The 27,877-nt window shown below is 42.8% G+C and overlaps 1 protein-coding gene across 4 annotated transcripts in view; it reads right to left on the reverse strand.

The window, feature by feature from the left end:
- Positions 1–27,877, reverse strand: part of LOC119483762 (microtubule-associated protein 2-like) — a 61,892-nt gene that overhangs the window by 30,197 nt on the left and 3,818 nt on the right. For all 4 annotated transcript variants that reach the window (XM_037762203.1, XM_037762199.1, XM_037762200.1 and 1 more), the window contains exons 2-3: positions 8,995–9,057; positions 775–843 (exon numbers count right to left, since the gene is read on the reverse strand). The gene's annotated coding sequence lies outside the window, so the exon portion shown is untranslated. The remainder of the gene's footprint in view (positions 1–774; positions 844–8,994; positions 9,058–27,877) is intronic.

A 27,877-nucleotide genomic window follows, 5' to 3' on the forward strand; every position in this document is an offset into this window, starting at 1 on the left:
CTGCCAATCGTCTGTAGAGCAACAACTGTGACATTTACACACAGCACCGAGCTGCATTTCCCGACAAAACTTCTCGTCCGTCCGTCTCTTTAGCAGCTCCCTCCCCAGCCGCAGCGTCCTTCGTGGCTGAGGGGATTATGATGCCTGTCGACAGCCCACACCCTGCACACACTACACACACACACACACACTCACTGCCCAAATGAACCCGGATGCATGCACAAACATCCAAAAAACTCAACCGCACGCACACGCACACAAACACAAACACACCCTCTCATCGACGCCCCCGAATGCATCCATAAAACTAAACCCACAGCTCTCTGGCTGCAAACACGTTGTTAACATGAGCTAAATACAGACACACCGAAGACTGAATTTACCACCAAATCTACATTTATCCTCTCCCTCTGTTATTTCAATTCGCTGTCGTGATAACTCAAACACATTTATGCAGCCAAAGCTCAAAACATGACTTAACGACTGCTTTTTGGCAGCCAAAAATACCTTCAACCCAAACAATCCCTTCCAACATGTTGCTGAGCATAACTCCCCCTCTATTATACACCCGTGGACAGCCAAGCTAATCATCTGGCTGAGTGCAGCCACTTAGATCGGACTCCCGGGGCCCCATGAGTCATGGGAAAAGTGAGTGTGAAATGTCGTGGAGGGGGATATGAGTAGAAGTAGTGCATAGTATACGATCTGGCAGCAGTCCAGACTTCTATGTTTTTGCTTTTTCTTTTAGTTATTTGGGTGTGAGATGACGCTTACCTAACTTGAAGGGCTGTCTTCACTGATGGGTGACAAAGACAACTGCTGAGTTGAAGCGTTTGCTCAGACCTGCATGAAAAAAGAGGGATGTAGGGAAGAGGGGAATACACGTTATAGGGCATTAATAAATTGCAAAAAAGTTTAACACTCCTAAAAAGTTATGTCACTGTCAAAAGCCTAAACCCATTTAATTCACCGACAGCTTCAAGCTCTAACTTCTGAATCCAGCCGGCCTAGTCCAGAGTCAAATTGAGGGACTTTTCACAAGACAGCTCTCATCTCAGGCCTTGTGTTAAACACAGCCGTGCGTGAGCCGTGCATGCACACAGCAGCTTAGCTCCGTCACCTGGAGTCTGCAAGCAACATTAATCCAAACCTCAGTGTGGCCTCGTCTCTCTTTTAAGCTGCCGCTAATGGGCTGCTGTACACAACAACAAAGCCAAAGACGATCTATTAAGCGTCCGTGCATACACATGAAAACGCCTTCTAGTTGACGTTTTATGTTTTTGTGATCATGAATTGTACTTGCATGTTTTATATTGAAATAAATGGCATTATTCGCATGCTCAAATTTCCCCTCAAAGATGTGCGATTTCCTCGTCATTTATTTTCCCAAAATCTTTTTATGGATTTTGCTGCAGAGATGGTAAAGTCATCACATCAAATGCAGAGCATGGAAAAATATATACATAGAAAAAGATACACCTACCCTCCCCCACCACATGTTGGTCTTGGTCACACACAAAAATCATAAAAATAAAAATAAAAATAAAATAATAAATACATTAACATAATAAAAAAGAATAAGATAAATAAACAAAATTAAATGAAGCATATTGTTAAGTGAAAGTAGAATAGTATTAGTGACAATAGTATTAGTTAGAATTAAAGTAGGTGAACTGGAGAAAGGCATATATTTTACAGTAGACCATAGTTATCATTTCATCTTTTAATTCATTTTGTTGCATACTCATGAAGATGGCATAGTATGCAAGTGCTGGATTTCTTTTTAAAAAAGCAAATGTGTTTTTCCTCTATTTGGTTATCCACGGAACACTGATAAGTTGTGTGGATTGGTGTTGTGATGCAAACTTAAAGGAATAGTTTGACATTTTTGGCAAATACACTTAATCGCTTTCTTGGTGAGAGTTAGATGAGAAGATTAGAAAAATAGAAGTGTGAAACTACAATTCACTGTTTTACAGGGAGTTATGTGCATTTAGACGGAGCCAGGCTAACTGTTTCCCCCTGTTTTCCAGGCTTAATGCTAAGCTAGTCTAACCAGTTACTGGCTATAGCCTTATGTTTATCAAACTAAATATGCAACACTGGTGTCTATCTTCTCATCTAACTCTTGGCAAGAAAGTGATTTTCCCAAAATGTTGAACTATTTCTTTAACAAAATGGAAAGCTGCTTAACATGACATAAAAAACAGATCAGTGTTCAAGGTAACAAAAGAGACTACAGACAGCGAGAGATTAAAACAAAGAGAAACAGAGGTCAGTAGGATAGTTTCCAAGGCAACTGCAGGGATGATTATTGTTTAGTGATGATTTTTGAGTGATTACAAGCAAGCTTCATCATCTCTGTGCTCTGCTTTTGAGATTTGTTAAATTCCTGGATTGGTCCGTTGAGGCTGAGCCAGAGGATGAGTTAAGGCTTAAGCCAGCCATGAAGAAACTAGACAGATTTGCATGTTTACTCTGCTTTTGGATTGTAAGGAGGTAGAAAACAGAGCATCCTGTTAACATTAGAACAGTGTGTGAAAGGACCGTCGGGGGGGGGGAGTTCTGGAGCCAAAACAGAGAGTTGGACAGAGAAAGAAAGAGACAGAGGACGAAGTAGAGGGACGCAAAGAGGGCTGAGCAGAGATTCTCCAAACAGGAAGGAGGGTGATTTATTAGACAGAAGAGAGAAAGAGACCTGGAGTGAAAAAGAGAAGGAAACAGAGGAGGAAAACTGTGTTTCTCCTAAAGGACCATTCAGGTTTATTGCAACTTAGGTTGTATTTTTGTAATTTTGTCCATCATTTCTACTGGTTATGATAATGTACTAAAAAAAATTACCCGGAGCCAGCAGCTGATTAACTTAGCTTAGCATAAAGACTAGAAACAGGGGGAAACAGCTAGCCTGGTTCCGTCGAAAGGAAACAAAATCCACCTCCCAAAATCTCTAAAGCTCACTTACTAGCACATTATGTCTGTTATGTCTCTTGTTTAATTCGTACCAAAAAAGTTCTGTTTTGATTGTTTGTTGTGTTGTGTTTTTTTTTTTGTAATTGTGTCACTTCAGGGCCTCCATACATTCTTTGTAAAAAAGGTTGGCAATAACAAAAAATGTGCCCTTTATCTTCAATGGACTAAAACATGCAAAAGTTGGTGTGGTCTTTTAATTTGAAGGAATTGGATTGATCGGCCAGAACAGATTGAATGCAAACATCTGCATTTATTATGTTACTACACACAATTATTAACATATTTCCTCTGATTTGTTATTTGTCTGACAGATAGACAGAAAGAGACTCTCTAACAGAGAGGAGAGGAAGCACGTTGATAATACAGAAGGTGAGAAAGACACTGAGAGACAGGGAGTGGAGAGGGAAGAAAAATAGTAAGAGAAAGAGACAGTAAGGTCACACAGGAAGAAATGTCTTCTGGGGGGGGAGGCTGGCCAGCCGGGGAAGCTTAGCCAGAAAAAGAAATGGATGAGCAGAGAGGAAGATAGTAGTGTTTACCGCCCAGCCCAAAAATAAGGAGCGTGCCAGAAATAGAGGCATTGTACTCAAAACCATGTTTTGAACTGTCACAGTAAATGATCCGTCTCTCTCACAGCAGGTGGCCTGCTTGTTATGAAACCTAAATCTCCCTCAACAAAATTCAAACTATATCTTTTTATTTTTCAAAAGTGCACCCATGTTTTTAATAAATGATAAATTCACAAGTGGAGCTTGTGATCTTGGGCAAAAAAACTAATTAACAGTAACGGTAATTGGGGGGAAATAATGAATTAATGAGTGAAAACAAGTCTTTTTGATCGGTTGTTAACAAATAACTTCTTCTCCTTTTTGCGTCACTAGTAACTGCAACCGCCCTCTGATCTCCACGCTCATTAATTACAGCTTTCACAAGAAGAAATGCTGATAATTTGACATTTTCACAATCTTATCAGTCGCCCACGGTGACCATCAACCTCCACTGGCGCATCACCTGGGTCGATATTTTAATGAACGGGCACAAACGGAGAGTTCAAGTAACAAAACAATTTGTCTCGAGTCTCTGGAAAGGAAGAAAACAACTGACGAAGCACGACATTCATCTTGACCTGTGTGTTCCTTCCCAGGAGGAGGAAAGGCCAAATGTGTCGCACAGTAGGCACAGAGATGGAGGAAGGGAAGAGTCAAGGATAGAGGAAGGAGGGGAAGGAGGTCAGAGCCCGACCTAATCCGCAGATTTGACTTCATCATTAGAGACGAGGCAAACAGGAAATGAATCCTAATCTCAGCGCCACGTTAAAAGGCCTGATAAACCTCGCTGAACTTTGCTGAAATGAGGCAACGGAGGAGATAAAGGGGAACATCACAGGAAGATACTTCCACAATTATCTGAAGGCTTAGTTGCCAATGCTAGAACAACTCCTTTAAATCCCACAAGTGTCCCTTGGGTTCTTTAGGTGATACTTACGTGAAATCAAAGCATACTTTAACCCACACACTGATCTCAATGAAGTAAAAACAATAAATGTGTATAAAAATGAAATTAATGCCAGGGAATGGGCATGCGTAATGCTAATAACGTGGCTGTTGAAGCTGCAGTGGTTCGTCCTGGCCGTGTCTGTGGTGTGTTATCCAACCCGAGGGTCCAGCCAGTACATCTGACAGAGCCTCTCCTCCGAGGTCTCTGCTTCCTCCCCTTTTAACTTGGCCACATCCTCATCTATAATTCACAAAGACAGCCTCCTTCTCCCCAAAGACAAACACGCACGCACACTCCCCGGGGCCAGTGAACGCCTCCACACAGCAGCAGACACTCAAACGCATGCATGTTTAATACATCAAAGCTACGAGGGGCTGTAGTCAAGGTGAGGAATATTCACATGTAACAGAAAAAGTTTCAAAATAAAACATTATTTCAATAAATTTTCTTCCAATAAAGGAACCGATCTTCACTGAAAAACTATTCTCCCACATCTGATAACCATTCTGGCGTTTATGGCTCATTATCTTTCCATCACTGACTTCACTCGCGAGTAATTGCATCGACGCCTTTTCTCATCACAACTCTGCACGTACTGTCGTCCTGAACTTCTTTATTCAGCGGGGGCCTCAGTGTGCTCAGTGCAATCTTACAGGTGTAAAAGAGACAGAGAGGGGTCTGTTTCTTACACCTCCACACTTTAGTACTGAGGACAGAGAGGCCTGTGTGGCTAATGAGCCAAACTCTGCAGGGAAAGAGGCTCATTAATTAATCCAAAGTGAGAATAGAGAAGAGATGATTGTAGAGGGAGGGGAGCAGCAGAACTTTGTCTCTCTTTGTCCTGTAACTAGCACCAAATCAAAACAAGCAAGTCCCAAGTTAAGACCTAAATCAAGACAAGCAATTGCCGAGTCAAGTCCCAAATCAAGACAACCAAGTCCCAAGTCAAGTCTCAAGTCCTAAACTTTGAGTTTCGAGTCCGAAACAAGTCATAATGTGCTCTTCACCAAATGTAATGACACTTGCATCACTAATTTCTGCAATTAATTATCTGTTGACCACCGCATAGGTTTTGTACGCGATCAAAATTGGTGCTCGTAACATAATGTTAGTTCTTCATGGTTGTCTCCTACAACTTGATTCAATAAGGTTGGATCGGTTCAAACAAAGTGGACCTATGGGGATTTAAGTGACGACTCACTGGGAATGAATAACGTTAAAGTTAGTCGATTCAAGACATGAATTGATTCATGGCACACTTTTTAAATAACATACTTTTTAATCTTTGGGAAGGTAACAAGTATTTCCAAGTCAAAAGCCTCAAGTCCAAGTGAAATCACGAGTCACTGGTGTTAAAGTCCAAGTCGAGTTGCAAGTCTTTTTTGATTTTGTTGAGTCTAAAGTCATCAAATTTGTGACTTGGATTCAAGTCAGACTTGAGTACAAACCTGTCTTAGATAGATAAAAGTGATCTTATTCTGTTTACAATGATTATAAAGCAAGATATCACAAATTCTTTTTAAATACTCATGGGTTCATCTGGTCTTTAACACATCTGCAGAACAGCAATGCGTTAGAAATGACAGATTTCTCTACTTGTCCTTGAAGCATCTCCATCTTATTGGACAAAAAACAGAGACAGGATGTGACTGAAAACAGAGGAGAAGACCTTGGATCCACATGTTAACACAAACGCATCACACTGCAGATGCAAAAAAACAAACACGCTCTCTGCCCGTCAGATAATCTAACAAGCTCAAACGCATGCGAGCAGCACTTTTTCCTCGCTGCGCTATGTAAACCGGGGCAGGGACCAGGTGCGGGTCTTTGTGCCCCCGAGGCGACAGCTGCACTTAAGAGTAAAGACAGGTGGGAGAACTGGTTTATATCCACATACATGAAGGTTTCTTAGTGGCCTAAGAGCGTCACACACACATTCGTCAATCAACACGACAAGACGAGGCGGCCCAGAATGGAGCCTGCAGGCTGTGTTTTTATTACTCTGGAGAACTTTCACCCTCAGGAATGTGAAGATGCTGAAATGTGTAAAATAATCAACATTTTTAGGGAAGACAGCAGCTGTTAAGTGTTAAATGGTTAAGTTTTTACTGTTGAATTGTGCCTGCAGTGGCATGTCAAATTGATCTTATATCGTTTTTATTGTTTTATTGCAGCTTTCTAGCAGCGTTTTAAGGTCCAAAGCCAATATCATTAATTGTACGTCAGTAGAACAAGTGCTTTGTGGATTAACTCAAAGGATAACTTTTTCATTAATCCGTATTTACGTCATGCAGCATCATCCCCGTATTCCTCAACAGCGCCTGGTTCAAGCTCAGCTTCACCAACCTTCCTGCCCGAAATAACATGCTGTCTACTTCATTCAGCTGCATCTGTCTGTACGGCTCGCCTCATCTTCATCAGTGACATCCAGCTACATACCCGACCCATCACTTGTCAACAGACACTTAAGGGCAATTGTGTCAAACATCAAGGGTATCGGATGCCTTGATGGTTAAAAAGCACTGCAGCACGAGAGGCTGATGTTGAAAAAATACTGTTGCAATTACTGGATGACTGAAACACGAACTCAAGGTCGACTTGCTCAGTATTTACACTACAAGATACACTGAGCAAACGCTGATGCACGCCATGAGATGTGGTTGTAAGCACCAAAAAAAGCAACATGACTTGCTTTTTTTTGGTGCTTTTGCCTGATCTTCGTAGGTCTTTAGACCGCAGTGGAAATGCAGACAACAGACCTAGGAGTCAATGCATTCTGAAACAGTTGGCCTCTGGCGATTCCCACCCCTAAAAAACACTATTTCCCATCATGCAACGTGGTAACATTTGTGCATTCCAGGATTAAACTACAAATTCAGATTTCTGCTTGAGATGTGTTTCTAACTGACAGTTGAGGGAAGTGAAGGAGGGACAATGCCCTTCTCTTTCACCAGTTGGCATCTCTGTAAAACCTACATTTAGCTCCATTACGTTTCGAATGCCTCGCTGACAAAAAGGAGCCGGGGGCGACGTTGACCCCGAAACAATGTCCCTATCTCCCACTGGTTTGGCCCTGCGAGCGCGTCAACAGTTGGTTAACCAACCGCAACAGCGGCCTCCCTGCCAAACGGCGACCTCGCTCTGCGGGCAGAAGACGGACGCAGGAAAAAACAGCAAGAGGAGGAGGATGATTGGGGGGACATTTGTGCCCCTGAAAAAGAGGACAGAGAGAGGGCGCGTTTGCCCCCTCGTCCTCTCCTCCTACGCCATGGTGTGTCATCCAATGTTGGTTCCCAGGGAAGGACAGCTCGCCTCAGAGCTGCCAATCTCTGTCTGTCTGTCTATCTGTCTGTCTGCATCATGCAGGCAGATAGAGACAGACAACATCCGGTGATCGAGATGTTTTGGCTTCACTTTCGGGTATAGATATTATCTGTACAACCAATATGTTTATGATTAAATTGAAAGCATATAATTGTTTATCTAGCTCTTAATGTTGCTAATTTTGCTCTCGAAGTGCACCAGATTGAAGCGTTCAACTTTAAAATGTAGCTAACAAAGGGGTAAGATTAATATTCCTGTCTTGTTTCATATTGGAATATGTGTAGCAGATAAAAACAATATTGCAATGTCAGTTTTTTTCCATCATTTAGCCCTAATTTGTACATTACCAAGAATGCAGCACAACATGGAATTGAAAACAGTGCTCTGTTTATTTTAATGTGAAAGTGAAAATATGTTGTCGCTAAAATCGCTATCATTTTGGCCATAATCGTGCAGCCCTACTACAACTTGGAAAGGGAAAGAGAGCAAGACAGTGAGAGAAAGAGGGGAAATAAAAGGGGGGGACAGGGTGATAAAGGCAGGAATAAACAGAGTGGGAGAAAAAGGGGTGTCAGAGTTGGCGTCTCATCGCTCCATCACCACCTGCTCACATCAAAAACCGCCCCGAAACTCCTCCCGACCGCCCGACCGAGCCCGTCATCAAACTTGTGACAGCCAGCTCTGCCGGCGCTGACAGGCCGAGTAATGTGTCCTGTGGTCTCGCTCGGCTCGGTGTCACTCCCACGGAGAGAAACCACCAACAATATGTTGGCTACGAGTCGCTAACCGCCCACGGCCACTTGCCATCACAGCCTCGGCCTCTAAATATGTCACAATTATGTTTTTCTTGGTTTTATATCTCTTGGTAAACATTTGCTTTTAGCAGCAGCATACTCGGAATGAACTGTCCTGCTGGCTGAATAATCAGCGACGTCTAGACTGGGTACGTCACAAAGACTACGGGTCACCAAAACACAGAAACAGCCCCTGGCTTATCACAACATCAGCTCTTTTTCGCTCTATTGTTGGAATATGTCAGCGGCAAATAATCCTGAATAATTAGAATCTCTGCAAACAAAGGGGAGATGATACGCAGGGAGACATTGAAAGCTCGGGGGAAGAGGAAGATATTCTTCATCTCTGCTGCTTTTGTTTTTCCAAGCAATAAAGCATACTGTAGGAAAAGGAAAAAACCTTACTTACCTGGTGGGGTAGGGCAGCTTTTTGTCTGCAAAGAGGGCTCGAGGGGGGGCGAGGCAGTGGCTTCTGCGGAGAGAAAAGAAAAAAAAAAGATGAGAGACAGAAAAAGGAGCGAACAGGAGTCATAGGGGGCAGCGCCACGCTGACAGAGAGACGGCTGATGCTTTTTCGCCGGCTCACACACTACTGCGGCTCACACACTCCTTCGCAAAAACCGGCATGCTGTCTCACGTAGGTCTCCCCCCCTCCCTCCCTGACTTCCCCCCGTCGCCGGCACACACTCCGCAACCAAACCGTAGCATTGGGGAGGGGTTGGATAGAAGGGGGGGAGGGGATGGGCACAAGAAATGTGTATGTGTCAGTCACATTAATTCATGTTTGAAAGAGATATGAAGCTCATCCACCCCTGAGGGAATTGCAAGATAAACCTCCATCCAAGAAATTTCATATTTCATTCTCAGTGTGTATCTCTTCTGTACAAATTTTTTGCTCAAAGACATTATGAATGCATGAAACATCTAAACATGTATCTAAAAAGGAGGGGTGCAGGGCTTGCCCCGTGCTGAATAATCGCTCTGTCCCAATGCTCATTTGCAGGCATGGCCGACTGCAGCAGCAGCACTGAAACAAAGACAGAGAGGGTGGTGGGGGTGGTGGACGAGGGGGGGAAAAGAGGGTCTGAGTGAGAGACTGCAGAGGCCAGACAAGCAGAGCAAAAGCATGCAACCCAGAAAGCACTGAGCTCTGACTGCTGAAAGCCTAATACCCTGCTCATTACTCCAGCCTCAAAAACCACATGAAATGAAATATATTTAGAGTCCATGGGGCTCACAATGGTCCCAGTCTTCAGCTATCCATCACCCCGCAGTCGCTACTAGAGATGTCAAAGATGTGAATAAATACAGAAAATGTATGAGCTATAGAGAGAGAGCAGATGAATCAAAAGAATGAATGAGTGCAAATTTGAACAACTGGATAAATGAACAGAAAAAAAGTTAATTAAAGGATAGCCTTTCAGTACAAAAATCCCCTCTTCTGTTTCCAATGCTGAGCCGCAGAGGAGGGATACGTCCTGGTTTGTTTAGCAGGACACAACCAAGACCCCAGGAAGAGCGCCGGTCGTTGATCCCATTTTTTTTGTAGTGGCCAAATGGTGGTGCTACAACTTCTGTGTCCGTCACGTGATGCCATTGGGGCCAAAAAGACTTTTTCCCATAGACTTACATTGGGAAAGAGACGTCTGTAACTGAGAATGTGAATCAACTTCCCAGTACGGACACTTGAATATCCTTTATTTAAATCATTAGGTCCTAAAATGTTGTAAAAGTCACTAATAGCTGAATCCAGAGTTATTTAACATTTAACAACTAACATGCACACAACAGCTTAAAAGAAGCCAAGACTGCCATGTGCCCATAGATCTAACGTTATGGTTAGATCTAACTGATCCTGAGGCTAATGTTGATATAAGTTAGTATTATCGTAGACTTCTGAACCCATCCTTCAAGAAGTAAATACATTAACCCACTAAAGCAAACCAGAATTAGCCAGACCGATGTCTAGGGACACTCCCTAACATGATCGCCAAACCTCACAGAGACCAAGGAGGTTGATGCGAGGCTGAATCATAAAGAATACATCTTCATACTGTTCCCAAAACCACTTCGAAAAAATTAAAAGGAAGAGAGGGAATGAAGCAATCCAGCCTTGTTGCTTCCATCCCACATCACATCCTCTCTCTCAGTCCCATCATTAGCCTGTCTGGTTATACAGGGGAGAGGAGGGGGGGGAGAAAGAGTCATCAGTGTAAGAAGACTGTAATCAACCTGTCAGTGTCTGGGACTGGATCAGGTTAAAAAAAAAAAAAGAAGCAAATGAGACATTTAAAATGGCAGCGGAGAAATAATCCTGCTGTCAAATTGAATTATGAGATAATTTTCACGTTTTGCTCATGACGAACCAAGCGGCATTGGGTGTTTTGAGTAAAAGAGAGGGGTGATAAGGAGAATAAAGGGAAGGTTGGGTGGCGCCGGTGGGAGAGAGTGGGAATCAAAGCTCGGAGAGGCGCAGACAGTCCTGTCAACGCCAGCCGCCTGTAGGGAGGCCTTTAGCCAGCGCTGATTACAGAGCGAGGCCTGGACCGGAGCTGCAGAGCCAGCTAGCGTGGCCACTACTAACATCTAATCTCCCCTCGGCCTCCGCTGCCAGAAAGCAGATGCGAGTCGCGCTAACGCCAATCTTCCGCTACCGTCAACAAACACAGCGGCAGGCTGAACCCGCCGTACCCAGATTAAACGTTTTGTTTATCCTGTGTTTGAGCAGGATATATGGACGGTTAAACATCAGACCCAATCTTACTAAATAGGTGGAAACAGGCCACGCTGCAGTGCAAGAAGCATTTAATGCATGTTATAAGACATTAAGAATAATGAAACCATGTTAAAGGTAAAACAATGGCATCATTATAAGATATTTTACACAGTTTTGAACATGACCTTTATATTTGTATATCAAATATTATAATAATAATCAAATATTTGATTCTGAGAGACCAAAAAGGAGGGGTATTCAGCTGGTTGCAATCTGCAACCACACCACTAGCTACTGCCAAATCCTACGCACTGTCCCTTTAAGAATATTTAAAGTACGTTAAATAGTGAAACCACCTTAGAAGAAACAATGGCGACGTCATTATAGGATATTTTATACTGTTTTGAACCTGACTTGAAGAATATATTTGCTTCTGAGAGACCAAAAAAATGACAAAAATGTCCATCGGAAGTTTTCTTGGCGAGGTAATTCACAGGTTTGTGTGGTTAAGAAAGACACAAGCGTCAATATTTTTAAATATATACAGTCCTCTGGTTTAATATCAGGATAATTACTCGCCAAGAAGCCACTTTTCCCTGGACACGAGTCAAATTTGTTCATTCCCCGACAGATTTAATCACTTTCTTCAATCAAATAGGTGCATATGGTTTTTTCGCAGGATTTATTCTCATGGGTCACAATAAAGCTTGATGCCTAATCCCAAATTAAAAGGTAGGTCAATCGCATTGTATTGGAGTTGGAGTAGCGGGTTGATCAGTGGGAATGGGGCGCAGCCAACTCACTATGATCTGGATTAATCGAATGGATCATCGTAGGCTTGTGTGTAATCGGCCTGGACCCCTTCATCCAGATTTGGATGGGAGATTTCATACAATTTATCAAATCCAGAATAAAGATCAATGAGGAGGTCATGCATTTATTTTTTACTCCAAGTTTGCAGCCCCAAAACCATACGATATCCAGGACACCGGATCAACCAAAAACAAAATAGTGCTGACTAATTCATTTCGCCTATGAATTCCAGACTTACTGGTGTATCATCATATCCTAAAAAGCTCCCTCTCCCCCTCTGAAAGCATGACTCAAGCTTTTTAAAAATGCAGCAGCTTTAGCACAAGCTGGGTTTCACTGAGTGGGCAAATTTATTGCAGGTGCTTCAGAACACAACGGCGGCGGCGGTGGCGGCTTCAGTGGTTCTGCGTCATCGAACACAAGTGTCATTAAAGCTGTAATTCCAGCTCTGTTTTTAACTGCTGTGGTTTTACGAGAGAGCAGAGAGCAGATGATATGAATGCAGATATTAATTAGGGATTAGGGTTAGTGCTTTGGGACAACACGGAAAGGAGGCGGAGGAAATTTGAGACAAACTGGGGAAAGCTAATCAAAACAGATGAGCATCAGAACAAATCTTTTACAGAATTTATAGAATTGATAAAAACACATTTTCTCAGTTTTATATCATTGATAACTTAATATCACTGCGTTTTGGTCTGTTTGTTGGAAAAAAGCAAGTGAGTTGAAGTAACTTCTTGGGCATCCGTCACTGTTTTCTGACATCTTAAACAATTAATCAGAAGAATAAATGATATATTGACGTATTATTGCACTTCCATAAAGTTGTGTAAATTGTAAGTAGGGCTGGGCGATATGTCCCAAATCTTCTATCCTGATATAGGTCATTTTATATCTCGATAATGATATATATCATGATATAGCATGTTTTCTGGTAATTCAATAAAAAAATAATCTATATGAAATAACCACATGGTAAAGAATATTTCTGTATTCTCCTGTGTGAATTAAATACTTGAAAAATTAAATGTACTGAGTATTTTCTCATTTTAAGAAATAGTATTTTTTATACTAAAGTGCTTTATTTAAATACAATATAAATAAATATAAAAAATGTTTTCTCTAAAAGCCCATATCACGATATAAATATAGAAAAATATTTTGATGATATACAGTATACTGTCATATTGCCCAGCACCACTTGTGAGTGACAGATAATAAAAAATGGTGTTAATCGATGCAGCAGAGGCCAAGATATCCTATCTTTCAGTGCCTAGAATTTGGTCAAAACTCCAATAACACTGGATCCTACACTTCCCATGATGCAACTCAAAACATCCTTCAATAGACACTTCCTGTCTGTTAAACACCCACGTCTTTCAAAGTCAACGCTGCCAGTTTGTAACATACATTTTCATACATTTTCTGTAAAAATTCGAAGTTTTGAGCCCAAATTCAAGATAACCCTGATGACATCACTATGACATCATCAGGGTTATTTTCTCAGACGTCGGTGGTTTGGGCACTTTAATTGACAATGAATATAAAAATTAAAGTCTGCTCAAAAAGTAGTTTTGCTTCTTGAAATAAAAATAAACAATATTAGAAATACTAATAACATCTTTTTCTCCTGCCTACCACAGTATATACGGTACAAAACCATAAGCCTTACAGTCAGTGCCATGTTAATACTTTCACCCAGACACGGGCCTAGTAATCGCCAGCGCTGGCAGACGCATGTTAATGACTGAGGATCAGATCACCACGACAGCGTCAGCAGGATCACAAGAGCAATCTCTTTCCAGCACAAGTAAGTCCGATGTCCGTTTCCCACAACGACTGCTCCTTTTGACGTAAAACGGCAGAAATATACCGTGCCGTTTGGTTGTTTGGTTGTTTTGCTTTAAACAAACAGTAAATTAGATTTAAGACCGTGGAAAATCTAATTACCTAAATCCGTGCTGATCCGTCTGTCTGTTCCAAGGTTAGCAGACACTCATGTGTCTCAGGCTCAGCCAGCCAGGCCAATCATATACCATTCATATGATTATTTCATCGGTAAAGGTTATTTATGATTATTAGTTTAAGTAATTTCCTTTAATATGAGATCCAAAATGTATTTTTTTCCGAAGCTTTCACTTTACTCAACAACAAAATGTGTTCAAAGGTGTACGATGGTGTCTTTTACTACTGTTGTTGTTTGATCAAAAGTTGTTTGAGAACTCAAAGGTCAGAGGTCAAAGGTGAGTCTGTTCAGAGCGGCTAGACCAGATACAGAAGCTAATCCTCTCCATCCCTTGAGAGCCCTCTGCATATAGACACTACAGCTTGACTCACCAAAGTTTAACACCTTGTTCATGCTCTGTGTACAATGCTCCTGCACAACCTGCTGATCAACTTCAAACTGTTTACGTCAGTACAGAACTAGTCCTTTATGAGCACTGTTTCTACGGTTAACCACTGAACTATAGCAGAATTAGCCAGCGTGACTGTTTCTGTGGCTCGGACTCTTTCAGTGAGCTTTTGTACTGGACACTGTCTACTGTATCATGGCTGAATTGACAATTGCGTATTTGAAGCTTCAATGCTTAAAGCTACTAGAGCTGCGACGATTAATCGATTAGTTGTTGACGATTAAATTTATTTTGATAATCGATTTGAGTATTTTTTAAGAAAAAAAAGTCTAAATTCTCTGATTCCAGCTTCTTAAATGTGAATATTTTCTGGTTTCTTTACTCCTCTATGACAGTAAACTGAATATCTTTGAGTTGTGGAATAAAAACAAGACATCTGAGAACGTCATGTTGGGCTTTGGGAAACACTGATCAACGTTTTTCACCATTTTCGGACATTTTATAGACCAAACAACGAATCGAATAATCGAGAAATAATCAACAGATTGATCAACAATAAAAATAATCGTTAGTTGCAGACCTAAAAGCTACTTATTTTGCCAGAGATACTGATGATTCAGTCAACTCAGCTTGAGGATTTGGTGATTTGGTGGATCTTGGCTTTTTGCAACCAGAAGTGACACAAGAGGGGTGGAGCTAAGTAAAACCGAGCGCTGAATAAGACATTTCTAGGAGACCAAAGTGTTATAATTAACTTTCACCAACTGAAAACACACTGTGAAAGGGTTAAAGCTTTAAGATGAAAACACAGACAACAGACTTGAAACTAGCAACTGAGACCATACACTCATGTTTACAATGTTTACTGAGGTAATAAATCAAGTGAGAAGTAGGCTCATTTTCTCATAGACTTCTATACAATCAGACTTCTTTTTGCAACCAGAGGAGTCGTCCCCTGCTGGCTGTTAGAAAGAATGCAAGTTTAAGACACTTCAGCATTGGCTTCACTTTTGAGGTTGCCCTCTGGCCCAGACCAAACACAAAAAATATCTTTGTATAAAGATTACTCTCCAGACAGAGGGTGACAAAAGCCTGATCATTTATTTACAGTCGCACTAGAATAACACACCAGATGAACTCAACTCCATTCATACTCCGGGAACAGTTTACTCTAGGATATTGACACGTAATCACCCAACAACCCGGGCCGCTCGCCGTTATTCAGAGAGTGCGACTGTATCGGAGGCTTGTGAAAAGCACTTCAGTGCATAAAAACCTGAGTGGTTTGAAAAAGTGCAGCTTTCCTCGTCTGCGACCGCCGAGAGCAAATAGCAGGCTGCACGTTTTGCCAAGAGTGAGCGTCACACCATCTCAATGAGCAGCTTGAAATTCATAACACTACTGAAAACACAACCAATAAACACATGTCCAATACCCTCCTCGTGCAACAGCCGGACCACCACTGGATGAAATATTGACAGTGATGGATGGAAAGTCGTCCTTCCTCTCTACCGCCCAGCAAGACGGCCTCTCAGGGGTGCATATTGTCTCATCACTCACATCCATATGCACGTATACAATGTGGAGGCGTACACACACACGCCCTCCCGCTCTGACAGGCTACTAAAGATAGTGTGTGTGTTACTCTTAGACTGTCATTCCTCTCTGATAAAAGCAGAACAGGAAATTCCTTAAATGTGAAATATGTCTCGTTTTAAAACGCAGATGTGATCTGAAGGGAAAGACAGGAAGTGGAGAGTGTGTGCATGTGTTTGTGTGTTTTACAGCAGGAGAAGGGGGGAGGCGTGTGGAGGGGGATTGATGCTACGACTGTGGGGGAATTCAGGGGTGAGAACGCAGTCAACTGTTTTTATGGACTTAAATAAATTTGCGCCGGTCTGAGGGCGTGTGTGTGTGTATATCACGGCGTATATATCAACTCCCTGCCAGGCTGTGTGTATGTGCGTGAACGCTCCGGCTCGCGTGTGCCCGGCTTTACACTAACCACAGGGTGTAGCCGTGGGCTTTGAAGTCGTCCATGCACCCTGGGCTGAACTGAAACACTGGCTACTGTACACGATTGCCATATTACTCCATGGAAAAAAATCACAACATGCTTGTTACTCACGGGGGAACACAGAGCCTCTCTATTCCCCGGGTAAAACTTCACTGGGTAGAGAACAGCACAGAAGGGCTCAGTGTTGGGCTGCAGCTAACAAGCATTTACATTTTTCATTAATAGATTTAGTGTATAAAATGGGAGAAAATAGCCTGACCAGCACACCCAAACCCAAACATATTCAAGTCACGTTATGAAACTAGGAAATGTTTGCCAATATCAGTGTTTCCATTCAATTTTACTGTGAATTTTAAGCAAATTTTGAAATGTCGCAAAAAAGAAATGCGTATTAGCAGCGTTTCCGTCAACTGTTTTGGAGCAAATAAACTCGGCTACGGCGTAGTTGGGGCTATAGGCTACACACGGCTGTAATCTGCCAGTAAAGAGCGTAGAAGAAGACGTTGCAAACCGGATACAATTCGCCTTGGCCGATCTACAAGAGAAAAAATGGAGAGAGGTCTTCACGAATTTGTTTCAATTGGACAAATTTGAATTGTTCTTTCATGTCAGCTAGTATAGTACACACACTACAGTTTCCCACTATTCTTTGGGGGATGCAAACAGAATATTGAATTGTGAGTTATGATGTGGGTTACGACCTTTTTTGCATGTATTGGCAAATTTGCATCATTAATAACATGTCAAATTATCTATCAGCAGTTCCTGTTTGTAATGCACCCATAGCTGTACGGACAACTATCACTGGTTAACTTTGATACTGAAGAAAACTTAAAAACACTATGTTTCCCAAACCAGTTCTGGAGTTATAAGTAGCGTCTTTCTTCTATGGTTTCTAAGCAAATGTTTGACGTTATTTGCTGCAATCGGTCGGGATGTAAATCACCAGTTTCGTCACGATACGATATTATATGGTTGCTTTGGAAAACCGATATGATATTTGCTGATTTCACAAAGTCTGCCACGATAGGATTTCCATTCAATTCAGGGGCCTGCGATCGATATGAGACAATATGATATGCTCATTTAAACACAATCAGTGACATTTATATCAACTCACAATAAGTATGAAAATATGATCAGATCATTTTATTACTGGGCTCTGTAGGAAGGAGGTGCGCTTGGATAGAAATGGTGACACAGACTTGCCATGGGAATTTCAAAATAAAATCTCAAAGATGATATGTATTGGTTTTCACTTTGAATTGATCATATTGGGTTATTGAATCTATTGTTATACCCTTAGCAATCGGGCGCTAATGGTCCACTTTAATTGCTAAACTAAACTAAAATCAGCATGCACCGAACCCTTTCACCTCATGCAACATGTATCTTTGCCCTCCCATGCCTCCCCCTTACAGTCCAAAAAACCTCAGTTGAAGAACTCGGGCCTCAGGTGCTCACTCTCTAATTTAGAAGCTCCATCTTGCTCTTCAGTTTAGATCATATTATCCTCGTCTGTACCTGCGGGGTGTCTGAATGCAGCAAAGCAAACAAATAATTCATAAAAAGTCAGAGATGATACACTCACGCCTACAAAGTGCACAGAGACGGTACGCCAAATGAAAATGAGAATAAAATGATGCATCCAAAGTGCTAAAACAGTAATTGGCTTCTGTTGGTGTCTGAGTGTTTCTCTCTTCAGCGGATCATTTAAAGGGCAGGTTACCACCGGCGAGGTAAGGTCTGTAATTTGTAGCAAGGATGTCCCCGTTTCTGAGCAATTTCCTGTTGATGGGAGTTCCAAACCTCGCCGTCCGCATGCCATCTGCTCTAAATTAGCACCTACGCGGGGAGCACTGAGATCTGGGCACCAGTGGTCAGACGCTGGGGTTTGGAGTCATGACGCTCCAGCGAGAGATCAGCTTAATGAAAACAGTCCCTAGTTGGCTAGAAGGTGAAAAGTCGATCCAGGAAGAGGAGCTGTCGTTAAGATGGAAGTTTTGAAAACAAAATAAATGACTTCCAGCACAGAGAGGCACAGCTCTGGCTTTATGTGAGGAAGAATAAGCGATGACACGGGGCTATTAGTGAGGCTCTTGGTTAATTAAATACTATTTAAGTCCAGATGTTTCTCCAGAGAGAAGTGTGAGAAGCAGCCCTGTTGAGTTGCTGTAGCGTTCAGGCTTTAGAGGAGAGAGGACACACGTGTCACTGAGACGGAGTTAAGAGCGGAAGTTTCTGGAAGTCATCAGGGACGAGCAGGGAGGAGGAGGAGGAGGAGGAGGAGGAGGGTTGGTGGAAGCTGCACGGGACTTTGGATGTCACAACTCGCATGCACACACGGCCACACACTTCGTGATATCCATTCAAATATAGCAAAATGAACGCGCACATACACAGAATACCACTCGGCGACCCACATCCTGGCCCGGCACGCAAACACGCAGCTCCGTCCTGCCAAAGTGTAAACACCAATAAATGACAAAACAAACACAGACAAATGCATCCCAGAGTTGGAGTCAACAGCTGTCAAGTCTTATGGGGCAACTCTGTCATTCAGGCCAAGCATGGGAAACCGCCCCGTCAGTAAAGCGTCCAAAACAAGCAAGCCCGCTCTACTTTCCCTCCTCCTCCCGTCTCCCGAAAAAGAATGAGTCATGGTAGGAGGCTCGGGAATAGACATGATGTTGATTTTTGGCTGCTCTGAATGGGGGAATACTGCGAGCACAACCCTCATGAGAAACGAGTAACAATCTGTTATGTTTTTTGAAATTGAAAAACAAATTTTCAACTGCTCCTGAAGGACCGTAACAAATAGTATTAGCCCTAACACTTTTGGAAACAACAATTTTTTCCACCATTCCAAGCAGCTATTGATTTCCGTTCATTTCTGCACCATAATAAATTCATTATTCTGACTGAGCTCTTTGACTTACCAAATAGAAATTATGTTAAAGAGGACCTATTATGCTTTTCCTCTCTGCTTTAGTGTGTTATATAGTTTTTTGTGCATGTAAAAGGTCTGCAAAGTTACAAAGCCCAAAGTCCACGCCAAAGGGAGAAACACTGCTGCTGAACTTCCTGAAACGCCTTGCTTGAAGTCCCGCCTTTTTCTTCTGTAACGTGGTGATGTCACCAAGTAACACATTCGCATAATAGCTGCCTAGCGACTACTTTTGCACGCCCTCAAGCAAAGCTAGTAAGAGCGGAGCTGGAGCGGAGTCCGAAGAGTTGACCAATCACAACAGAGTGGGCCAGCTGACCTTGAGCATGAACCTGAAATTGTGCAGAATAGATCCTCTTTAACGGTCACTTTAAACACTTATTTTCACAATCTTTTACTTTAAGAAATGTCAGTTATATATATATATACATGCTCGTGAGGAAACAGCTACTATTAAGACAGCTATACATAAAAAGACTCGGTCCAAACCGAGTATATGTCTGGACCGTGTATGGTCAGTCTGTGAATTTACGCATAAACGGCGATGATTCAAATTCCAGTTTGACTTTTAGAGTCTGACAATTCATTTTCATTGTGCATAGAAATGAATAGAAAACAGTGGCTGCTTGGAATCACAGGAATTACACATCTGAAACCGTAGAACTATGCAGCATGTATTTTGAGCAATTTGAAATTGACAAGATAAAACTTGCAAAAAACACCGGTACGGTCCTTTAAAAAGGAACTACGACAACTCAGACGAGCAATAAAAAGCATCAAGCGCCAAAGAGACCGGTAAAATTGACAGCTGAGTGATAATGTAGTACATAACTATTCAATCAACTCAAAGAGACTGGCTTTTAAACTGCGTTGTAACAGCAAACACAATGTGCAATAACCTCCGCATCTTTCCTCCGTCGACAGGAAGCATCTCGGCAACGCTTTCACCTTCAGGTACTCTAAGTGCAGGCTATTAGTGTAAGTGATACAGCAATATTGTGGTTAGAGTGAGAGGAGAGCCTGGATGACATGCAGTGGGGGAGGGGGGAAGGCAATAATATGAGCAGGAAGATGCGGGATGCTGGATGGGGAGGGGAATCTCTTGCCAGTTTCCATTAACAAAAGAGGAAGGAGTGAAGAAAGAAGAGTTATTTAAGAGCAGAGCATCCCAGGTATAATGCACTGACATGGGGTTTGGTGTAGCGAAGCGATAATGACTTCATGCACTTGAGGGACTCAAGGGTGGGGTCATTCTTCATTAACTGACTCGACATTTACATGCTTGGAGCCAACTGCAGCTCAGGATGTGTCTGTCTGATTACTGCTGTGGCCATTATGTCCCATAATAAAGAATGAAAGATCGTGCCCAGCGAGTGTGTATTTGTCAGGATCATTGTCTAATGCCAAATGTATTGCTTCCGGCGAGAGATTAAATCACGACTTTGCTTATTTCTTCTTCGTAGATAGGCTCAAAATGGGGGAACATAATGGTTTAATCCAGTCAATATGTGTGGGTTACAGGTTTCTGTGGGGGTTCTGGAGGCTGCTGTTATTGCCACGGCGATAGCGCTTTGTTTCCATGACACTGAGATGAGTCACTATGGCTACGGCTCCATCGGGGAAACAAAGTTAAATGAAAGAGGAAGACCCAGCGGCTGCGATGGCAACGAGAGCGTTATTGGCAGAGAGGTGATGTAGTGGGAAATAAAAAAAAAAGTAAACTATGTAGTCACTGATAAACGCTTTAAAAAAGCAGTTCATCTTTTTATAGGACGCGGTTTTTATTAAGCTACATGAATCTGGTGCCTCTGAAGTCTGACTTGGAAAGAGAAACACAAAGCATTGAAGGGATAGTTCAGGTGTTTTGAGGTGGGGTTATATGAGGTACTTATCCATAGTCAGTGTATTATCTACACTAGATGACGGTCGGCATGCCCCCAGTTTGGAGAAGCAGACAGGAGTTACCGCATGGGAGCAAAGCAATGTATCCATCTATGCTCTCGCCAAAGCCACCAGAATCCATTGAAAATTGGGAACTAACCAAAGTCACATAATAACACAAACGAACTAACCGATCGAGGCAGCGTTCGACCAGCATCTCCTGTGTTCTGCGAGGTAAAATTACTGTTTTTTTTTTAATGTAGTTTGGTTGATTTGGCGAGTGCATAAATGGCGGCTTTGGTTCCCTGTCGGAAACAAAGACAGTATAATTGTCTGACAGCAAGGAAAAGCGGTGAAAATACTGTAAATACAGCGTACACTTGAACTGATATTGATTTTTTTTAGGTGGGCCTTTCTTTTAGGTGGCTAAAATAGGTTTTGCTGCTGCCCCCGTCCACAGCAGTACATTGCTTTGCTCCCGTGCTGGTACTCCTGTCTGTTTCTCCAAACTGGGGGCGTGCCGACCGTCATCTACTGTAGGTAATACACTGACTATGGATAAGTACTTCATACAACCCCACTTCAAAACACCCGATCTATCCCTTTAATAGCAAGGGACTGCAATGTGGATGTGATCAACTGGTATTAAACCCAGTTACATGAATGAAGACTACTGAAATATACAACTATGCAATTCCAAAAACAATTCCAGATGAGACAGATTCTCAACTGACTAATCAATGCATCACTAAGTGCCTGCAGAAGGATTGAACTAAACCATATAGACAGCTGGAGAAGGTCAAACAATAGAGAATGAAGGGAAAAGGAGAGGTGAAATGAAAAGTTCAGAGTTAGAAACCTTTTTTGCCTCAAATAGAGCTGAAGTCTGACTTCCCGTCGGGAGTCATTTGTTATTCATGATGACACAGCCAGAGTGACAGAAAGACAAACTATACCCGAGCGAAGGTAAGTCCATCCATCAGAAAAGGGGACACCTAGCAGTGCTTGTGTCAGTGCATCATCAGCATTCAGGTCGCCGCCATCACCTGCTCTGCAGACAGCGTGACATCGTCTGCAATGCCACGGACTTGAGTGTCACTTTGGCTTCAACCCACAGAACCAAACACAAAATAGAACCACATGCAGACAGTCCCATGCAGACCGAGTGATGCAGCACAGGCTGAACCAGACGGAGCTTTCGTGTTTTCATTACTCAGATGTGGACGCAGATTACAGCGTCTTGAATCTGAAGCTCCGTCCCGTTGTGGTTTAGATCACAACCGGTTCACATGTCTGCTGACGGGAATGCAGGAAATAGCTGGGCTTGAGAACGTACGAGCTACTGCAGATAAAATGCGTTCCCCGTCTCCTGGTTTGAAACGAGCTGCGCTGAATTAGTGGTGAGGACATGGGAGATAAAGGCCGGAGGGTGTGGGACTTTATTTTCCTGTTTGCGTCAGGTCTCTGTTAAGTTTTCATTTGATCCACGATGGGAAAAGCATCCAAGTGGTGTGGGAACTTTTTGGGGGACATTTGTCACAGCTATTATCAGGGCTGTAGTGTTTTCATTGCAGAGTTATTTGCACTTTTTTCATCATTGGTGATCCGTCATATTACCATTTTCTTGGACTCTGCTGTACATTGCATTCTAGAGAGCATAGATGGAAACAACCGCTTCAGTTTCCTGTCAGAACGGGCTGTCTCATGGCGAGGTAAAGCGGTGAAAATACTCTTAATTAGGCACGCACTTAAACTGGTATTGATGGATAAGTACCTCACACAACCGCATTGCAAAACACCCAAACTATTCCTTTAAGCTTCCCGACAAAGCATTTGCGTTTATAATCCAATCCATTAGCCTTAAGCGGTCAGTGTGCTTAAAACAAAATGCTTGTTGGCTTCCCAAACAGCATCTGAACTACATCGTACAACTACATCTACTTCATCCATGAGAGGAGTCGTTTTACACGATATAATACTCAAGAAATAATTGAATTCCAATGCTACAAGCATGAAGAGGAACTTCCTGCAGTGACGGCCAAAATAAACTCTATTATGTCATCCCGGAGCTGCAAATCTGAGCACGATTCCCACACACACACACACACACCAGTTGACGTGCAACCACCCAGAAAAACAAGCCTGAGAAGCGTTCCCACTCAAAGAGAGTGGGAGCTAAACTCCAACAATCCTGAAGTTCCGTGTAAATCACGTCTGCTTCATTTGATTAGCCGGAAGAGTGACGCTTTTGAACGGCCGACGACATTGCACCGGCAGTGATTAACTCATCGGATGGGAAGCTTCTTTGACCCGTCGATGCGAGGGGTCGTGCAGAAAAAAAGGGGTCTATTATGCTAAGGTCCATTGCCCCTGGATAAAAGGGGTCTTTAGGTTCTTTCTAAGCCTTCTCTATGCATGACCCCTGTTGGAGAAAGACAAGGGGTGAGGGGGAGAAAAGGGGGGGTGCAGTGTGCCTTGATTAGGGTGTAAAGGTGGCAATCAGCCTGGCAGGCCCTCAGGGCACAAGGAGCTCAGGGATTTTCCTCCCTACCCCGTAGCGCCCGCCGCGTACAGGGAGGCATCACGTGCCCCCCTGAGGTAGAAAGCAGATGGCAGTGGATTAGCATCTGAATGTGGACATGCAGATCCACGGGGGGTCTCCCTCTCCTCCTGCTTCCCCACAGGGGATAGGTGAGGTGAGGAGAGACAAAATCAATAATTGGCGACCCGTGGCGCGCTGACAAAAGAACTGGCAAAAAGCTGGTGGCTTTACACAGTCCGGATTTTGCAGGAGGAACGGCTAATTACGGACTATGCTCTTGTTATTTTTGCTACTTTCTGTGCATTTTACTCAGAAGAGTGGCGTGCAAAATCTAAATGTAATACAACACGGATACATCCCTGCAGTAGGAGATAGCAATCAGGCTCCTGCAGACATGACAGCAGCGGAGATAACATCACGACTAATACGGAGCTTTGAAGTTCACGTCTGTGATGTTTGGACTCGTGCTACACGGCCATGCTGGTATCAACAACGAGCTGCAGCCCAGACGTCTGTTTGAGAAATGTGAGGCAGTTTAGAGGCGGAGGTAAAACACAGAGGACAGGTTTGCTGCTCCTAAGAGACCACGAAACTGCACAGATTTTACTGTATAATCTATAAAACCTATACGAATAACACTGAATATAAAAGTTTATAAGGAAACCAAGGCTATAGTTGGAATGTGATATAGATGCCAGGATATATGGCATGATTTAAATAATAGAGACCATGCATTAGGGAATGTAATTATTGCTATTTCCATGTGAAAGTTGGTGTTGAAAAGTGTTATTCCTCATTTTCCGTGCGTTGAATGTCCAGCAAAATGTGACACGCGTGTTCATTTCCGTTTGTTATATGCATACAGTCAAAATAAACATCCGTTTTCACAGGAAATTACTTAGTTAGGTTTAGGGAAAGATCGTGGTTTGGGTTAAAATAACACCAAAGTGGCGTAACAGAAGTACGGAAGATACGTGACAAAAACTATTTAGTTAGGTTTACGAAAAGATCGGAGTTTGGGTTAAAATGACAACCGAAGTGGCGTAGCATAATTACAGAAACTATGTGACAAAAAGGACTTAGTTAGGTTTAGGAAAAGATCGTAGTTTGGAATAAAAAAAAAAATACGGAAGTGGCATAACTTAAGTACGAAACATACATGACAAATAAATCAAGGTTGACTTCTGGTTTCACACGGGGTACGAAAAGCAGGGTGAAAGAACAGTGTTTTTTGACCCACCCATCCACACCAACCTCTCTACACGGCGTTTATTGTTCTTTATACTTACTGGTTCACATTATGTAAATTGCGTACTAATTGATTTCGTTTTGTAGGCATAGCTACGAACGGTCTATGAGAACAGCCTGAATTATTACTGATTTCACAGTAAACTAATCAAGTTTTTTCTATTTTGTTCTCCAACAGCGCTTTTATTCCTTAAAATCTACACGTTTTCTGCTTTATAAAATGCTAAATGAAAGTAAAACAGTTCATCCATAGGGTGCCAGTTTGGTACGCATCTATAGATGAATGAAAATCTGGGCCTGTGCGCTCCAGCTCTTCAGTTTGTCCCCAGTTTATCACCAGCTATTGTCAGCATTCTAAAAGAGAGACATTCCCTCCCAAGAGGCCATTCACAAACATCTGTTGATGCTCCAAAATAAAGCCAATGGCTCCTTTTTTATCTACCAGGATTTATGCTCTGTGATTTAACGAGGAGACCTGAGACAGTGAAGTCTCCCACCCCACCACAGCGCCTTGGGGATACATGCATCAACTGTGTTTCTGCCATTGACTCCACATGGTTGGTCTATTAAACGCTGCAAGAGGAATGAATGTAAAAATGGGGACAAACAAACAAGGAAAGTCCCTTCTCTAACCGTCTGCGGTGGGGTCAAAGGTTGCGTCCCGATCAGGGGATTCCCAGGTGAAAAGGAAAATAAAGGACCGGAAGAGCAAGTGAAGGGAACACGATGGAGAAAAGGGAACGCTATTTTCTCCTGCCTGTATCCTCGTACTACAGAGCGAGGTAGAGCAACAACTGAGGGGTCTCTACACACTGGTACTCAAAGGGGTCATTCCTTTGAGGGGCTGGTTTCCATGGCAGGGGTTGCCGTGGTGAGGGGGGCCCTTGATGGTCCCAATGGGGGCAGTAGGCACAGTCGACACTTGAAAACAACACAGACAGTCCAGATAGGAAGATACTTTTAATTAAATGCTTTTAGTACATTTTGAGCAGATAAAAAATCTGCGTTTAATCACGATTAAATATTTGTATCGATTGTCAGCCCCATTCAAAATGTTAACAACTCCGCAAACCCTTAGTGGATAGTTTATTGGTGGATTTGAACTAAATTACATCCTCCATCTCTCTTCATCTTCGTCTGCCTGTTACATATCTAAGAGAGGAAGTTGGATTTGCTGGTAAGTCCCTCTTCAGACATATCCCAGCGGCGGTCACAGTAAAAAACCCTTCCTGGAAGCCGGCCAGGAGGTCCGCTACACACACTCAGCTGCTGTGTTCCTGCAGTCCAGTTAAAAACAGACTTACAGGAACGTGATGTACCATCAATGTCCATCTGTTTCTACGTTTCACACTGGCTTTACAGAGCTGCAGTGTGTGAAGTTCCTATGAATCGGTGGGAGGGGGGGTTTCTTTCTATTCATCCAGAACTACGGCCCTGACGAGCAGATGCACGCAGGAACGGAACGGAGATGGACACAGTAAAAGAGATGTTCTGGTTTCGTTTAGGAAGCTCCAGGCCCTGAATCCTTGGAGACTTATTTCCATGACATTAAATTCCTTAATGGATCAACTGAAAAACACAAAAAAAAAATTCATAAAAAGCATAAAGAAACCTGACTCTATGCATGGTCGAACAATACTTCCAACAATGAGGCTCATTGATTCCTCCAGCACACTTCACCCAATGTTTCAGGCTGCCAGTGCGCTGTTTGCAAACGGGACGGGGAGAACACAATCTAGCTGTGTAGCTCCAACATCTGGAAACCATAAAGGCTCGGCGCTACATAGCTTACGCTAGGCTAACAGGAGGTCCCTGGCCCATTCAGGAAGACGCTGAGGCTCATTAGTGGTTTCTTCACCACCGTTGGCCCAGGTCAAAGTCCGAAAAAACCAGACCAGTCGCCAACGTGCTGCTGCTTCTAGTACATCATTTAGGCTGCTATTAAGTCTTAAAATAGTTCTGTGTTTGATTGGACAAGTGAAAGGAAGAGTTTTCCTTCATGTAACAAAATCTTTAGCCACCTGTCGCCTAAAAACTCTTCGACCGCCAAAAACACATTGTTATCCGTCAATAAAAATGCATTTCATTGACCGTTCCTTTACACTTTTAACTGCCAATAAAACCCTGCCAAGTGTTGGCGCGTTGTTAACATTAAAACAGATGCAGGAGGCAGCTGGCTGCATATAGAAACATCCATAATATTATCCAGAATATGTCAACAGCCCAGTTGCCTGCATTCTCGTGTGCCAATTAGGGGGTGTGAAACCGCAGAAGTTGAAAGCTGGACTATGCGATGTCATAACCATGCGAAGACAGAGATGTGTAAACTTCCTGCAACGGCTCCGTGTGAACATGCAGCACTTTTCTTGGAATGTGCTTTTAAAAAAGGCACTCGTCCACACAAATGGATCTAAATAAAGAAAGCTTTCTAGAGGAGGGAAAATAAGTTTGAGGCACATGGATTTGCTGTGCTCGAGCCAAGTCGACCTGATGGTAGGCGGTATTCTTTGTCTCTCAGAAATAAACTTTCTTTCCCACTCGCAGCCTCTCATGTACAAACCCCGGCATTATCGCGCTGACCTCATGGATTAACTAACATGGTTACGACACAACAGCGGCAAGAGAATATTATAGGTGCCAATAAGTGAGGGAGTTTGCTGCCGAGAGTGTAAGAATGAGTGTCCTCTCTGTCGAGGGGCATCGGCCGTGAGGAATGAGATGTGACGCTGGCTGTCAGGGCTTGTTTGGGAGACTGGGTGCTAGTCAGCCGTGGA

The sequence above is a fragment of the Sebastes umbrosus genome, chromosome 24, assembly GCF_015220745.1.
Source record: "Sebastes umbrosus isolate fSebUmb1 chromosome 24, fSebUmb1.pri, whole genome shotgun sequence".
Classification (NCBI taxonomy): domain Eukaryota; kingdom Metazoa; phylum Chordata; class Actinopteri; order Perciformes; family Sebastidae; genus Sebastes; species Sebastes umbrosus.